Source organism: Poecilia reticulata, chromosome 16 (assembly GCF_904066995.2).
Source record: "Poecilia reticulata chromosome 16, P_reticulata-male-v2, whole genome shotgun sequence".
Taxonomy (NCBI): Eukaryota; Metazoa; Chordata; class Actinopteri; order Cyprinodontiformes; family Poeciliidae; genus Poecilia; species Poecilia reticulata.
In genome coordinates this window covers 32,579,033-32,590,907 of record NC_088845.1, presented here as the reverse complement: position 1 = coordinate 32,590,907, position 11,875 = coordinate 32,579,033, and the positions used below count along the sequence as shown (strand labels likewise).

Genomic DNA, 11,875 nt, shown 5'->3' with positions numbered 1-11,875 from the left:
TTTTAGCAATTAATTATAATAAAAATAAAATATACTATCACGTAACTTTTGAAAAAATAACTTTTAGAATGTATTTTTTTGCCCTCTTATGCCCTCTTATCATGGACCCTCTTAAGTCATGAAGCCGGTATGTATAATCACTGCATCGATTCCCGACTGTATAATGGTTGGTTGAGAATAATTTTAACTTATTTACTTAAGTATTTTTGAGAAAGCGATATATTCGCCTCAATATTTTTTTCATTTTACATTTATTTCCACAGACTCCACAGAATGAGTCACATTTGTGTCAATCAGACTCTTAAGGAACGTTCTGATGTCCGTAATGAGGACAGAGATGCAACTGTGTGTATCTACTATTTTAGAATGTTATTTTATGCTTCAACATTGTTTATGTACATAATGTAATTGTGCTATGTATTGACAATGCGCAAAAATTTTTTCCAGCTGCATCCAGGACCTACTGCCAGTCATCCAGATGTAGCTAAAGAAAGAAGCAGGTAAGATTTATTACTAGAGATGTTACAATTGAATCAAATGCATCAGTTTTGCATGCATGTTTGTATATATGTGTGTATGAATGCAATCAGCAGTGAAAAGAAAAATAATATTAAATTTTCTTAAGAAGCTGTAACATTTTGGGACAAGATGGTGTGCAATAATTTTAATGTAGCCTCAATGGTTAATGACAAATGACAAATGTTTTGTTTTGTTAAATATCATGTTTATTCACATGATATCCAGGAGTTGATACTTTACCACATAACCATAGTTTTCAATGACAAATGGATTACACATCCCCATATTTGTTGTTTCTAAACCAAGATACTTAAATGTCAGTATAGTTTCAACAATATGTTTTCATAAAGATTCTTTATGACTTAATGTCTGTTCTGTGTCAACAGCTGCTGGAGGCGAGGGAGAGCGTCCTGGCAGCAGAGGAGATTTCCTTTTGGGAAGGTGTCACCATTGACCTCATGTCTGATGAAGAGGATGGCGTCTTTGAGGGTGTATCGGGCTGGATTGTGAGACCACCAAGTTTCCGCAGCCAGGAGCTCGGCAACCTCTGCTCCAAACTACAAGAGAGACTTGAAGCGAACCCTAAATACAGCATGTTGCGTCATAAGCGTTTGTATGTTGGATCATGCTCAGAAAGAAAGCCACCACCACACGGCCCAGAAGTAGACAAGCATTTGGTGTTCCCGTTAAATCCTGAATATACCCAATTTGGGTTGTCTTGGAGTTTTTATCGCAACCTGTGGGGTTTTTCCATGTTTGGGAACGAGAATACGACCTGCTGAATGTGACAGGTAGCCAATCAAAAAGCGCGGTGATGTCAGAACAGAGGGGAATCCCAAACAGCTGACAGCTGACAACTGAGTCCGGTGGATATCGGAGATGGTATGTGGAAATGTTTATTATTAAATCTAAAGGTCATTATTATGTTTATTCAGTTAAAAATGTTAACTATGAAAAAACATATTCACCTCCAAATCATAGTGCAGCAAATAGAGCTGCTGCTCCCGTCGTCTTTTATTCACCGCCTTTTCTTTTATCTCTTCAAATGACTCCACAAACTATCACTATTGCTTCTACATCGTCATCCGTGTTTGGTTATTCTAAATTCCCGCTATGTTGGGGGTTTTACAGGATTATCCTCTGGAATCGGGATGTTCATGACTGGAATCGGTTCGTGTTGCTCCTGCCTTGGACACGCGAACCTATCGACCCTGTTGGACTTTTATCAGCTCTGTGGTCACAGAAGTTTGGAGAATCGGCCGACAATTCTTAAATCTTTCCGTCTAAACCAGACTTAAGACTCAAGCTCTACTCATCTCCTCTCGACCACTGCCTAAACCCTCTCTGGCTCTAGTCGCTATGATAACGTTTACATATCTCTTCAAAATAAGATACAGATGCGCCATAAAAACGAACATTTTACTTTCATGAAAACTTTAACTCACGATACTGACTAACGGGAGCCCTGAGCTTGTTTCTCTGCAACGAGACGGTCTGATCTGGGAGTGATGAGAGACAATGACACCCGAAGTGTTGCTTATATCCACAGCCTGCTTGGTCTCTACGTGGCGAAGCAGCTTGAAGCTTCATTGCCTCATTAGCAGCCGGTCGCTGCATGTTACGCAGAGCGGGCTTGTAATGTGGGACTCACCATTCTCCTGTCTCTTCTCTGGGCCTTTTCCCCTTTGCAAAGAAACTTTCCAAAGACATCTGATCTGTTTCTTACTCATTTTGCTGCTTGTGGGCTCAGTGTTGGCGCGCAAGTAACTGAGAGAATCCGGTTAAAGGATTTTCAAAATAAATGATCCTCCAGACTCAAATAATACATAAAACGGAAATATTTCACTATTTCTTGCGCGGCCCAGTACCAATTGGTCCACGGACCGGTACTGGTCCACGGACCGGGGGTCGGGGACCACTGGTCTAGTGTGTCCAATAGGGAGATATCTACCAACCAATCACATGTACGTAATGAATTGTGATGTCATTGTTTTTTCATCCAATGACTGACAAATTCACTTGGGTCTCCTGTTGCTATTCACATGTTAAGTAGAGTCGTTAAGCTGTTAACACCCCCTCCCCCCGTACTTCCCTCGCACCTCCCCACCCCTCCTCCCCCCCTTGTAGGATTCCGCATTCGACAGCATTCGACTGTGGCCGACGAAACTGCGCTGCTGCCCCACCAACTGTTGATTGCTGTCGATATCTGTTGCTGACTAGCTGCATTCGCGTCAGAATACAGGGTCAAAAATCCCACTTTTCGTCCAGTGTTCAGTCATTGAACATTGTTGAAGAAAGTAAAGTCTTTTGGTGTTGTATGTTTATGCTTCCTATTCATTTTCAGGTTTAAATATCAGTGTGCAAACTATAGCTAAAATGTTATATTAAAGCCGACGGGCACACTTTGGCAGGCCCCGTAAAATTTCTGCAGGAATTTTCTAGTTATCTTAACATTTTATTAATTTTTGGTTTATTAACTTTTAAATACAATCTTGACATTTTCTTCATTTTACATTTTATTAACTTTGAAAATATCACCTTAACATTTTATTCATTTTACATTTTATTAACTTTTAAATATCTTCGACATTTTCTTCATTTTACATTTCAGTGACTTTAAAATATTATCTTAACATTTTATTCTTTTCATTGTGTATTAACCTTTAGAATATTCTTTTAACATTTTACTCTTTTATAGTTAATTAACTTTTACATATTATCTTAATATTTTATTATTTTTAACATTTAACTATTTAACACTTTAACATCTATTAACATTTCATTTCTTTACATACTCTTCATTAGACTGTAAGGGGGACATTGTGATTTCGATCCACCGCCTCGGATGCCCTATCTGTTTTTACCTCCACCAAATGCAAGTGAAATGAAATGAAAGACAACATGAATTATGAAATGAAAGAGAACATCAATGATCAAATACATGTGAATATCTGTAATAGCCTAGGGGGATGCTTCCAGATAGGGACAGTGTCTACTCAAGGGTTTGTCTCCCCCTTTTGTTTTGGTCTCTTCAGAGCCCAACAGGGGAAATGTTGAGACGCTTTACCAAGGTCGAGAAAGAGTTACATGTTGTTAGACAAAGGGCCCATTGTAAAGAGTTAGATTTTTTATTCTGTTAAATGCTAAGGCCCATTCCTCAGAAAAACAGAAGCTTATCAGGCCACAGAGACATGGTGTGATGTTGGACTGGATAAAATCTAGTCCAACATCTGCTTTGAGGTGATTCCTCTGGAACCTTTTGAAGGAAAAATATCCCAACTTCAGAAGATGAAATGAAAGGGAACATCAACGATCAAATACATGTGAATATCTGTAATAGCCTAGGGGGATGTTTCCAGATAGGGACAGTGTCTACTCAAGCACATCTTTTAACTGTTAAGTTAAAAGATGTGCTTTTAACTTAACAGAGCTCTGTGGTTCCACCTATCAGTATGAGAGTCATGGTGAGGAGGCGCCATGTTAGGAAGAGAAGTGGAAGCTGCAGGATCTTCAGTACAAACAGGTCATGATGCTAGGCTACTGATTGTCCCTCTGTGTGGACACAGGATCAATAGAATCAGTTTAAAAGCTAAAATGACTGGTTATATGCCAGACATGGAAAACTGGGATCCACTCCATGCCATGATGTTCAGAATTTAGGTCTCATGGCATCTCAAGGTGTCAACATTGCAGCCAGTTGGCTGTGGGAAATACAGCTCTATTTTGCAAGAGCTACCCAGCTTTTATCGCTTTGCAAAAATTTCATCAGCACAGAAACTCCAAAGCACAAAAAGAAGCCACTATATATACATATACAGATATATATATATATATATATATATATATATATACACACACACACACACGCACACCACCGCACACGCACACACACACACACACACACACACACACACACACACACACGCACACGCACACATATATACACACACACACTTTTGTCATAGTACCTCCAAGAATTTCACCCCTGGCTACTGTCCAATTATTGTTTTATGCATTGTTGGAGGCAAAGACTGTGAATGAAAAAAATGAAAACATTTTCAAATATTGACTGCAACAGTGGAATTATTTGGGTAGGAAACATGTTGTAGAAGTCAGAAGGACAACTGCAAGCATTTCTGACAGGTGTCCTTGAGAGTACTTCCAGCCTGTCCGGTGACTTTCCATACTACTGTCCGGAAGGTCACCAGACGGTAGCATGCTGTGAGGGGACATTCCAGACAGTGTACTACTTATGGCCAAGGGCATAAATAAATATCATCTCATTATTGGGGGGAACCATAAGAAGGGACATTTTTTAAGAGCAATTTTAGGGAGGTCGGCAAAGTTTTTACATATTGTAAAAACGTATTGTAAAGGACTTCAGGGTATGAGCGCAAGGTAGAAGGTCGCGTCAGACACCGCTCCTGACAAGAATCCTTAAAAATCCCTTTTAAATCTACTGAACGCTACAGCAACGGTATCTGTGACTGATTTGGATGAAACTATGCCAGGACCTAGAAAACCGAGCAAAGATAAGTCAAGAATAACTTTGCAATTCAAGCTGACGGACTACGGACCCCTAAAAGCGGAGCCTAGCACAAACAAAGCTAGCAAGAAAGTTAGCAAGGAGCCAAATAGCAGCAAAGGAGTAGATGGAGAGCTAGCGGCTAACAACAGCGAAATGAACAACTCACTCTGCGACAAAGCAGAAATACTTGGAGCAATTAAAAGCTTAAAGTCCGATTTATCTGAAAGATTTGACGGTGTTATGACAGCCATAGAAGCAGTGGGAGAATGTGCGAAGCGTTTGACACAGGCAGAGGAACATTTATCCACGGTGGAGGACGAGCAATTGCCGCTAATTAACAACGTTACGAGCTTGGAAGAAACGAAGAAGCGACTGGAGGAAAAAATGGTCGACATGGAAATTAGATCTCGCCTCAACAACCTCAGATTGGTGAACCTCCCTGAAGGAGCAGAAGGCTCCGATGCCTGTGAATTTTTGGAAAGCTGGTTACCAGAAGTGTTGGAACAATGTGCCCTGAGAAACCCGCTGATTCTCGAAAGAGCCCACCGGGTCGGCCCGAATAGAAACGCAGAGGCACCTCCAAGAACCGTAATAATGCGGTTCCTCAACTATAAATAAAAGGACACAATACTTAAAGCAAGCAGGGCAAAAACGGATATCCTCTATAAAAACCAACGGGTGAGACTCTACAACGATGTTTCTGCGGACATACACAAGCAGCCCAAACAGTATGATGGAGTCCACAAACGCCTCCGCGAGCTCGGGCTGAGACATGGCATCATCCCTCCGGCTAAACTGATCCTGACGTACCAAGGGGAACCTTTCAGGTTCAACACACCAGCTGAGGTCCAAGCGTTCATTGATCGGACTCAGAGGAGTCAGATAAGTGTAACGGAGTGACTGAAAAGATTCAATACCGTTAGATTGTAGCAATGGTGCGTCTCTTTGTCCAATTTATATTTCTGTTAGTCCATCTTTATGTTCACAATGTATAGCGTGGAGTTTCACTCTTTACAATACTCTTTATTGTATTTACCTTATATTTTGAGGTTCAGTACTCAGGATATTCTACCTTTGTTGTACATATATTAGGGACCACCTTAAAAATATAGGGATAATTAGACTGTTGGAAACCCAGGAGACGGTCGGGCACAATATATACATCTGTTTTTTACTTGTTGGTGGCAGTAATAGTAAGCGAGAGAATAGATCTTAAGGATCTACATATGCCAGTTGTTGGAAGCATTATATTGGGAGGGCCTAACTTTTTGGTTGGGAATGGGGTTTTGTTTGTTCTAGTGGTTCAGGGTATGTGGGAGTACGTTAATTGTTCAGTTATTTTTCTTGACCCTCTTGGACACAGTTGCAATGTTACCGCATCAGTGACCTTTTATGGTGACATGATGCAGAGAACAGAAATTAAATGCACATCCTGAAACTGTAGAGGCTTACATAAAACAAAAAAAAATCAAACAAGTCATGAACAAACTGAAAGATCTAAATTCTAAAATAGTATTTTTACAGGAGACCCATCTCTTGGAGGAAGAAAATATAAAATTATGTAGGAGGTGGCAGGGGGATTTATATGCAGCTTCGTTTACATCAAGAGCCAGGGGAGTAATGACTAATTCATAAATCTGTTCCTTTTCAGGTCACCAATGTTATTAAAGATAAATTGGGGAGATATCTGATTATTCAGGGGTCTATCTTACATGAAACCCTGAATCTAGTAAATGTGTATGGTCCCAACTCTGATGATGATGTTTTCTATACCAATTTCTTTCTTGTCTTATCGTTGTTGCCAGGAAAATATATAATAGGGGTTGATTGGAATTGTGTCCTAGACCCCACTCTGGACAGAACTTCAGGAACTGATCAAACATACACGAGAAGTAGAGAAACAATATATAATTGTATGAAAGAATTAAATCTGCTAGATATCTGGAGACACTTAAAACCTACTGAAACAATCTACTGATGCCATTCAAGAACATTTAGAACATACTCACGCATCGATTATTTTTTTATTTCAACAGTTACTCTCAAATATAACTGATTCTTCCTATGATAGCATACTTCTATCAGACCACGCTCCCTGTAATTTAATATATTCTAGCAAATGCCTGAAAGATCCTCCTAGATGGTGTTTACACCAGAAATGGCTGAAAGACGAGAAATTTCTTAATTATGTTGGAGAAAGGATAGACGAATATTTCAGTATCAACACCACTCAAACTTCAGCCTGTTTAAAATGGGATGCTTTTAAGGCATGCTTAAGGGGTTATATAATTAGCTACACAGCATCAAAATCTAAAGAGCAGCGTAAGAACAGACAATTAGAATCTAAAATTAAATCATTAGAAGCACAGGTTTTTAGAAATGGCAACACAGAATCTGAGAAGGAATTGCTGTTATTAAAGGCACAATATGAAAAAGAATCTGCAGACAGAGCGGCCTCCAGTTTATTAAGATTAAATCAGTCATTCTATGAACAAGGAGAAAAACAAGGGAAACTCTTGCCATTTCAAATAAAACAGTTGGAAGTGCAAAAAAATATAACTTCTATTATTGATAGTAAAGGAGAAACATTAGTAGACCCAATCAAAATAAGTAATGAGTTTAGGAAATACTATGAAAAATTGTATGATTCTCAAGACACCTCTGTTATTCAAGAACACAACTCATTTTTAAACAAGTTAACTATTCCCTCGATAGATGAAAATTATAGAGAACAGCTGGAAGCTGAAATTACGGGAGAAGAACTTGGTCAGGCTATAGACTGCATGAAGGCAGGGAAGAAAGCTGGGCCAGATGGGTTCCCTATAGACTTCTATAAAAAATTTAAAAAGCGTTTAATAAGCCCTATGTTAGAGATGTTTCAAGAGGCATATTGTAATGGTGGCCTACCAAAATCTGACAAGTGCTTTAATTTCGATGCTTCCCAAACCAGGGAAACCCAGCAATAAATGTGAAAACATGAGGCCAATAAGTTTGCTTAACTCTGACCTAAAAATAATCTGTAAAATATTAGCGATTAGTCTACAAGAGTCACTCCATTCAGTGATACACAGGGATCAAAATGGCTTTATTCTGGGACAGCATGGTCTGCATAATGTGAGGAGGCTTCTAAACATTATTCACAATACAGGGGTGAAATCAGGAAAAGCACTTCTTTCTCTAGATGCTGAGAAAGCGTTCGACCGAGTCGAATGGCCCTATCTATTCAACATTTTAAATCGTTTCGGTTATGAAAATAATTTTAAAAAATGGATACATCTACTATATTTAAATCCTACTACGGAAATTTTAACAAATAAAAATGTGTCTAAACCAATCAACATCAAACAAGGATGTTGGCAAGGATGTCCTTTATCCCCTTTACTATTTACTTTAGCATTGGAACCTTTTGCTATAGCTGTAAGGTCCCATAAAGCCATAACAGGCATTTCAATTAGACAAGTAAATCACAAACTTTCATTATATGCAGATGATATAATTATGTTCATTTCAAACTTAAAAGAATCTATTCCAAGTTTACTTAAGTTAATAGAGGAATTTGGGCATATTTCAGGGTATAAAATAAATACAATTAAATCTTCTTTACTACTATTGGATGAAAAAGAAATGTCCTCAGAAATAAGGTCAGAATTTAAGATTGTTGGTGAACTCACTTATTTAGGAATTCAAATATTTCCAAATCTTGATATGATTACCAAGAGAACTATGAACATTTAACAAAATTACTCAGGATATTAAATTACTGAAACTATCAATAGATGGATGTCCCTTCCCCTATCACTGATTGGCAGGATCAACAGCTACCAAATGAATATACTCCCAAAAGTATTGTATATTTTTCAGAATGTACCCCTGCCGCCTCCTGCAAACTGGTTTGATAATTTTAGGAAATTGACTGGTGGGTTTTTATGGAAAAATAAACGGCCCAGGATTAGAATGTCGCTCTTACATTTACCTCACAATGAGGGAGGTCTAGGGTGTCCGAACATTAAGTGGTTTTACTGGGCAGCCCAACTTAGGACTATTAGATACTATTTTAGTGCCAAGGACGGCCCGCGTTGGACAGAAATGGAATCTGAGTCAGTAAGTCCACCCTTACCTTTATTTATTTTTTCTGATTCAGTTCCAAAATTGTTGGGAAAAACGATTAACCCTATAGTTAAAAACATGATCAAAATATGGTATGACGTAAAAAAATTGCAAAAGAACCAGTTCTATTATCACAATTTACTCCCATTTGGGGAAACCAAGACTTTACTCCAGGAAGAGCAGATCAAGTATTTAAACAATGGGTCACAAAAGGAGTAGATACAATTCAAGCTTTATACCAAGAAAATTCAGCTTACATGATGTCTTTTGAAGAATTCAGACAGAAATTGAATATAAATAGAAAGTATTTCCTTAAATACCTTCAGCTTAGGAGCTATATTGGGTCAAAAAACAAAGGACTAACCAAACCACCAAAGTCCCATCTAGAAGAAATTGCTAACAAAGACAGCACAAGAAAAGGTGCAATTTCAGAATTCTACAACTTTATGGTCCTTAATTCTTCAGAAGACTCAGTATTGAAACTGGAAGCCTGGAAATCAGACCTGGGAGTAAACTTGTCACAGGAGGACTGGCAGTCTATCTGTATAAGGGCTCGGAAACTAACAGTTAATTCTCGCTTAAGGTAGTAACCTTAAGCGAGAATTAAGGTTACTACTGATTGGCAGGATCAACAGCTACCAAATGAATATACTCCCAAAATGGTTAATGCGAATATATATTACACCAGTCAAATTGAATCGGTACAATTCTAATATACCAGACATGTGCACAAAATGTTTAGAGCAATAAAAGAAACTGTAGAACATCTAGTCTCAAAAGATGTAGAATTAGATCCGGTTTTTCTAATTTTAGGTCTATATCCAAAAAATTCTTTGTTTACTAAAAGCGAACAACTGTTGATAGACATGTGTCTATTAGAAGCTAAGAGACTGATAGCACTATTCTGGAAAAGAACAACAGGTCCAGGTATAAAACAATGGATCGAACACATGCTGAAGACTTTACCTCTGGAACGTAAAACGTATCTCCAAAAAGGGAAAAGCGAATTATTTGAAACCATTTGGAGACCATTTCTGAATTTTGTTGAAGGGGTGGACTTGTCTCAAGAAGAAGAACTCGGCTAAAGTCAAGACTTATGTTGGACCACAATGGTAAACAAAGGAGCCTCAACAGTGGACTATTATCTCCGGTATGCTTAAAAGACTTATGCAAGTGTGTACCTATGAGGGCGTTTTGTTGGTCTTGTTGACTGTATTGGTTGTATGTTTTATGGCAGACATATTTGTAAAAAAAAACACAATGCTAATAATAAAAAACATTGATGGAAAAAAAAATGTATTGTAAAATTTGTTTTTGTGTGTGTGTGTGTGTGTGGGGGGGGGGGGGGGGGGGGGGGGTGCGTGTGTTCAAGCTGCACCATCAAAAATGACTAGTAAGTAGCAATGAATAACAAAAATGTTTTTCTCAATAAACAAACTTGTTGAAACCCACAGAAGTCAAACTAAGATTCAAATGTTGCTTAGATATGAATTTGGTTCAGTGTCACAGATCTAATCTCTGCTAAACCTTTACAAAAACTTAAGGCTCTAAATAAAAAAGTTTAAATAAGTAACTCCACTTAATAAAATTCCTGATAAATATTGATTTATTGCAGTGGTTCTCAATGCAAGTCATGTGTTATTTAAATTTAAATTTAAGTTGCTTTAAACTTTTTTGGGGGAGGGGCAGGGGCTCGGGGAGAGTGGGGAGGGTTCATCTGGCTGAGAACCTATAAATATGTAGGAATTGAATATTTGGGAAGTATCATAACTTAAATTTAAAGGTTTAAGTTATGAGCTTTCTAGAAAATTATTCAGATTTTATTTTGTGGTTTTAAAGACTCTAAATTGAAGATGGTAAGAAATAAAGGAATACTTTACTTTGTTTTCCTGTTGGCTGCAATAGTTCCTCTGCTCTCAGCTCCCATACAGAGTAGGCTAGTGGTAACACTCAGCCGCTCCATCCCGTTTCAAACTCTTCTTATTAAATAAGAGTTAGAGAGCTAAATATAATTGAAATATTGGCTACCTTCGACAGAAAAAGGAGCTAAGTCTATGAAAGCAATGTAGCAGTTTAGCTAGTTTTGATTTCCAAAGCATAAGGTGGCAGTTTATCATGATTCAGCCAAAGTAATGAAATAACGAACTGTGGACTGATTTTTATTGTCAATCTGTTTCTTCCTATTGAGCAGTGAAAGTAAATAAAACGTGTTACATGTCTTTTGCTTTAAGTATTTACTTACTGGAGGGTTTTTTGTTTGTGCTGCAAAGCCACAGCAACAGATAGCTCCTCACTTCACCGGTGTTCTGACCATCTGCCATACCTCTTAAATCCAGCATACCTTGTGGTAATGCGCATGCGCACATCGATGTTACGTTTCTTATAAATCTGTCATACTAAATCTGTCATATAAATCTGTCATCTGTCTGTAGAAGTTTCATTTTGTGTGTTTTATTTCTCAGTTTACGGTAAATAAAAAAAAATAAAATAAAAATCTAGTTATTTCCACGCAATGTCCAGAAAGAGGTGTTGTTCTGCTTCGGTCAGCATTATTCATTTGCTTTTTTTAGGACATATTCCGTGCAGTTTTCTAAAGAAGTATTAAAATATTAAAAAGGTAGATTAGCTATAGGGACAAAATATCCTGTGGGCGACCAAATTTGTAGTCAAACAGTATTTGTAGTAATAGTGATGTTAAACGGGACTAATGTCTTGTTTACA

The 11,875-nt window shown here is 38.0% G+C and overlaps 1 protein-coding gene and 1 long non-coding RNA gene across 5 annotated transcripts in view; one reads left to right on the top strand and one right to left on the bottom strand.

The window, feature by feature from the left end:
- ascc3 (activating signal cointegrator 1 complex subunit 3) overlaps positions 1–11,875 on the bottom strand; it is a 368,031-nt gene that overhangs the window by 194,603 nt on the left and 161,553 nt on the right. The window lies entirely within an intron of this gene.
- On the top strand, positions 148–1,195 carry LOC145547662 (uncharacterized). The gene is made up of 3 exons (XR_014083959.1): positions 148–349; positions 448–500; positions 906–1,195. It is a non-coding gene; the product is annotated as an uncharacterized LOC145547662 (long non-coding RNA).